The sequence below is a fragment of the Tamandua tetradactyla genome, chromosome 12 (genome assembly GCF_023851605.1).
Source record: "Tamandua tetradactyla isolate mTamTet1 chromosome 12, mTamTet1.pri, whole genome shotgun sequence".
NCBI classification, from domain to species: Eukaryota; Metazoa; Chordata; class Mammalia; order Pilosa; family Myrmecophagidae; genus Tamandua; species Tamandua tetradactyla.
The window spans coordinates 57,740,347-57,746,346 of NC_135338.1; the positions used below are offsets into that span (position 1 = coordinate 57,740,347).

General features: G+C 41.9%; 1 pseudogene; it reads right to left on the reverse strand.

Moving 5' to 3' along the window:
- Window positions 1–369: 369 nt before the first annotated feature.
- On the reverse strand, window positions 370–3,062 carry LOC143651426 (heat shock cognate 71 kDa protein pseudogene; annotated as a pseudogene).
- Between the last annotated feature and the right edge of the window lie 2,938 nt (window positions 3,063–6,000).

Consider the following 6,000-nt stretch of genomic DNA (forward strand, 5'->3'; position numbering starts at 1 on the left):
TAGATAAGTTTGTGGTAAGTTGTCACACATCAATAGGTAACTAAAACAACTGGTTAGGCATTTTTACCTTCTAGGAGTTTACAACCTAAGATGATCAACAGCTGTTGCTTTATTTGTTTTAGCAGATTAATTGCTGAATTCCAAATAATTGGAAAGACTAGGCAAATCAAGTTATCTCTCTTTTTTTGCCAATTTTAAATAGTTTTATTTAAGACATTGCATTTTCCACTTATAATACAGTACTAATAAAGTGCAATGTTATGTCCTTTCCTTGTGCACGTATTCTGTACTCAACTATTACATGCTCAGGAATTCTGTATAGCAACTGAATTGCCACAGAATGTGCTGCAAATTAGGCCCTTCAATTTTTTACTGTGGAACAATGCTAAGGTATGTGTGCTGACTGATTTTATCCACTTCTTCAATGGTGGATCCTGAAGAGGCACCACCAGAAGGAGGTGCTCCACCACCAGGGAAGCCCCCAGGCATTCCTCCTGACAAACCTCCTGCACTCTGGTACAGCTTGTAATGATGGAGTTGCAGACTTTCTCCTGCTTCTTCTGTTGATATTCAAATTCTTCCTTCTCTGCAGTTTGATTCTTATCAAGCCAGTTGACTTCATTACATATGTCAAGAATCATCTGTTTGTCTTCATCATTGATCTTGCCTTGAGGTTCTCATCCTTAACCATAGCCTTCATGTTAAGTGGATATGATTCAAGTGAATTCTTGGAAGATACCTTGTCCTTCTTCTTCTCATCTTCTGCTTTGTACTTCTTGGGTTCCTGGACCATGTATTCAATGTCTTCTTTGCTCAAATGACCCTTGTTGTTAGTGATGGAGATCTTGTTCTCTTTTCCTGTGCTCTCATCCAAAGCAGACACATTGAGGATGCCATTGGCATCAATGTAAAAAGTGACTTCAATCTGAGGTAACCACAGGGGCAGGAGGTATCCCAGTGAGTTCAAACTTGCCAAGCAGATTTTTACCCTTGGTCATGGTACACTCACCTTCATAAACCTGCATGAGCATCCCAGGTTAGTTGTCAGAATAGGTAGTGCTTGATGGGAATAGTAGTATTACATTTGATAAGGACAGCCATGACTCCACCAGGAGTTTCAATACCAAAGAAAAGATGAGTGACATCCAAGAGCAGCAAATCTTGAATGTTTGCCTCAGATAATGTTCTAGTTTGCTAGCTGCCGGAATGCAATATACCAGAAACGGAATGGCTTTTAAAAGGGGAAATTTAATGAGTTGCTAGTTTACAGATCTAAGGCCGAGAAAATGTCCCAATTAAAACAAGTCTATAGAAATGTCCAATCAAAGGCATCTGGGGAAAGATACCTTGGTTCAAGAAGGCCGATGAAGTTCAGGGTTTCTCTCTCATCTGGAAAGGCACATGGCGAACGCAGTCAGGGCTTCTCTCTCGGCTGGAAGGGCACATGGCAGACACGGCGTCATCTGCTAGCTTTCTCTCCTGGCTTCCTATTTCGTGAGGCTCCCCGGGAGGCGTTTTCCTTCTTCATCTCCAAAGGTCGCTGGCTGGTGGACTCTCTGCTTCATGGTGCTGCAGCATTCTCTGCTCTCTCTGAGTCTCTCTGAGTCTCTCATTTTCCAAAATGTTTCCTCTTTTATAGGACTTCAGAAACTAATCAAGACCCACTCAGATGGGTGGAGACATGTCATCCCCTAATCCAGTTTAACAACCGTTCTTAACTAAATCACATCAACCAGGGAGATGATCCCATCACAGTCCCAAATACACAGCATTGAATAGAGACTATTCTACCTTTAAGAAATGGGATCCATATTAAAACATGGCTTTTCTTAGGGGGCATACTTCCCTTCAAACCAGCACAGATAAAATGGCTGCCTGGACAGCTGCACCATAAGCAACAGTCTCATCAGGGTTGATGCTCTTGTTTAGTTCTTTTCCATTGAAGAAGTCCTGGAGAACTTTCTGGATTTGGGGAATACAAGTAGAACTGCCCGCCACAACAATATCATGGATCTGTGACTTGTCTAGCTTGGCATCCCTGAGGGCTTTCTCCATGAGGTCCAAAGTGCCACGAAACAGGTCAGCATTCAATTCTTCAAACTGGGCATGGGTAATGGAAGTATAAAAGTTGATTCCTTCATACAGAGAATCAATCTCAACACTGGCCTGGGTGCTGGAAGACAGGGTATGCTTAACTCATTTACAAGCAGTACGGAGGCAGTGGTCCACTCTCTTGTTCTAACTGATGTCTTTCTTATCCTTGTGCTTGAACTCTGCAATAAAATGGTTGACCATTTGGTTGTCAAAGTCTTCTCCAACTAAGTGGATGTGTCCAGATGTTGATTTGACCTCAAAAATTTCATCTTCAATAGTGAGGATTGACACATCAAAAGTGATGCCTCCTAAGTCAAAGATCATGTTTCTTTCAGCACCAACATTTTTGTCTAAGCTGTAAGCAACAGGAGCAGCGGTTGGCTTGTTGATAATTCTGAGGCCGGCAATGGTACCAGTATCTTTGGTGGCCTGACAATGAGAGTCATTAAAATAAGCTGGTACTGTGACAACAGCATTGTTAACAAACTTCCCAAGATAGGCTTCTGCAATTTCCTTCATTTTTGTCAGAACCATAGTTGTTACTTCCTCTGAACAGAAACTTTTGGTCTTGCCCTTATATTCTTCTTGGACCTTAGGCCTGCCTGCATCATTCACCACCACGAAGGGCCAATGCTTCATATCAGACTGAACAACAGCATCATCAAATCTATGTCCAATCAGATATTTGGCATCAAAAACCGTGTTGGTGGGGTTCATTGTAACTTGATTCTTCGCAGCATCATTGATCAATCGTTTGGTATCAATAAAAGCAACATAGCTTCGAGTTGTCTGGCTCCCCTGATCGTTGGCAATTATATCCACTTTTCCATGCTGGAAGACACCCGCACAGGGTAGGTGGTGCCAAGATCAATGCCAACTGTAGGTCCCTTCAACATAGCTGCCTTTCAGAGGCCTCATTCATAATAGAAGGGTCCCAAAAGGTAATGCTGTGTTCAGTGAGCCAAAGTTATCTTTAAAGGATCAGAAACTTTTAAGGGCCAATATGTGCCAGGCACTATTTGTGCTCTAGGCATAGAGCAGTTTGAAGAGTGCAGACAGGTTTCCCTTCTTCATAGAGCTTAGATTTTCATGCAAATGACAGATAAATAATAAAAACCAACAAAATTATGGCTGTGTGATAATGGTGTGGAGACCCAGGGCCCGACTCCTCCTCCATATTGAAAGTAAGTTACTACACATAGCTGCCTACACGACTAGGATAGAAGTTAAAGGTCAACAGACCTCCTCAAGGAGGAAAGAATGTACAGATGGTATCATAACCACTTATTTTGCAAAGCTTTAATACTCCTCTCCCCTGATCATTGTTGATAACAAATCTCCAAACCCTTGTGTCACAAGACCCTGTTGAAACTCTATTTTCATACCCTATGGAATGTCTTTGTCCTAAACCTTAATGAGCTGACCCCTTTCACCCTCCATGTTTGTGGAGCACTAACTTCCATTTTCTAAATGGCTGCCATCAGGAAAAATCCTCTCCATTCCCAAGTCTTAATTAAAACTTATGGCTGACTCTGGTGTGTTCTTTGGTATTGGGGCTGTGCAGGCCTGAACCTTTCAAGAGCTGGTTTGAAACAAAGGGCTATAATGCAAATAAACAGTTTAGACAAGGTGGTCTGGGAAGGCATCTGCAAGGTGGTACATTTTAACTTTGACTTACTGAAAATGAGTCATCCGCAGGAAGAACTGAGGGCAATATTATAGATGGGGGCAGCAAGGATGAAGTCTCTGAGGTGGAAAGGAGCTTGGCATGCATAAGGAAAAGAAAGGAGGCCAGTAGGGCTGAAGCACTGACAGGAAAGGAGACAAGTTTGAGATGAGATTGGAAAGAAAATCAAGAGCCAAGCCATGTAGGGACCTGTAACACATTGTAAAATTTGGTTTTATTTGAAGAATAATGAAAAGCCATTAAACTGGGTTTTATACAGGGGAGTGACATTATCTGAATTAGGTTTTAAAATTTTTGCTGCTATATGGAGAATTAATTAGAGAAAATCAAGAATGCAAGCCGAACAAGAGTATGAATGCTACTGCAACTATCTAAGCTGGAAAAGATGGAGGTGAAGACCAGGGAGGTGGCAAAGGAGTTGGAGAGATGCGGATGGATTTCAGATGGCTTTTGGAGGTAGAATCAATAGGACTTGATGTTGGGTTAGAAACAGGGAAAGGTAAAGAAAGGAATCAATGATACTGCCTTGTTGTTTTGGCTGAGGCTCTTGAAGCTGATTGTGCCATTGACTGAGAGGAAGAGACTGGGGGTGGAAGCTGGTGAGAGAGTAGGGGAGAGGCAGGCATAGCTTTGGGGTCAGTTTTAATCAACATGCTATTGTGGTTCTTTCATGCAAATGATAGGACCCTGTATTAGTTTGCTAAAGCTGCTGGTATGCAATATACCATAGATGGAACAGCTTTTCAAAAGGGAATTTAATAAGTTACAAGTTTACAGTTTTAAGGCCATAAGTATGTTCAAGCTAAGGCATCCAGAGAAAGATATCTTAGCTCAAGGAAGCCTGATCTGGGAAGGCAGTGGTTGGCATCTGCTGGTCCTTGTTCCCGGTTTGTTGCTTCCAGCTTCTGATGCCAGTGGTTTCCTCTCTAAGTGTGTGTGGGCCTTCACTTAGTTCTTCTGGGACACAACTCTGGGTCCTGGCTTGCTTAGCATCTCATGAGAAGGCACATAGCAATGTCTGCTGGGCTCTGCCCATGTCTAGTCATTTGCTCTCTCTTGGCATTCCAAGCATCTCCAATCATCCATGTCTCTGTCAGCTCCAAAGCCACTGTTCTCCAAGAGTCTGTATCTGAGGTTTCTCCAAAATGCTTCCCCTTTTAAAGGACTCTAATAAACTAATCAAGACCCACCTTGAATGGGTGGAGTCACATCTTCATCTAATCAAAAGGCCACACCCACAATTGGGCACAATGCCTCTGCGAGATAGTCTAACCAAAAGTTTCCACCCCACAATATTGAATCAGGATGAAAAGAAACAGCTGTCCCCACAAGACTGAATCAGCATTAAAACACGGCTTTTCTGGGGTACATAACAGTTTCAAACCGGCACACCCTCCTTCTTCAAAACATAGCAAATTAATGAACATCTAAAAGGGGTATGAGAATTTAACGAAAGGATGTCTCAAGAGTACAGTGTTCATTAGATGAAAGTATTTGGCTCTATTTTTATTTTAGTAACTTATAAATCTGTTTTTGATTATATATTTTAAAAAGCATGCGCCACTGGTGACCAAGTTAATCATCATAGTTTATTACTGAAGCAAAGATCTCTGTGTCACACAGCATCTTCAATTATCCCATCTTAAATGACACCAAAACATAGTCCAAGCAGTTCCCAATATGTGAAGAGGTTCTGTTCCCAAAACATTTTTTGGTTTGAATACACTATGGATTGTGAACCAGTTTTGGAATTCTCCCTACTGTTTATAACATTGTTCTGTAAAAAATGCAATCTGAATGCTACTTAAGGTAACAGAACATATCATCCCACTCCTCAGAAGCAGGAAGAAAATCCAAGACTCAGCATTTGATGGAAAACTGGCTCTGGGGTAGATAAAGGGCTGCAAGGATGGGAAAGTAAGTAGAGGAGACAGGCAGCAGCTGGAGGGAGGTATGGGCGGAGGCTCTGAGAACAGGAAGGGCAAGAAAAGCAAAGCGGGGAATGCTGGTTCTCGGCTTTATCTCACTCTCCACTGTAAATTGACCTTAAATTCTTCTAAATGTTGGGGACATGTGAACACTTTGGTTCACAAACTACCCATTTGTGAAATCTGAGTTGGATTACATTCTAGTCATTGGGGATATGTAAGGTCTTCCAGAACTGAAACTTGATTGTAAGACATGATTCTTGCTTTCAGAGTTAAAAAATATGTATCCTC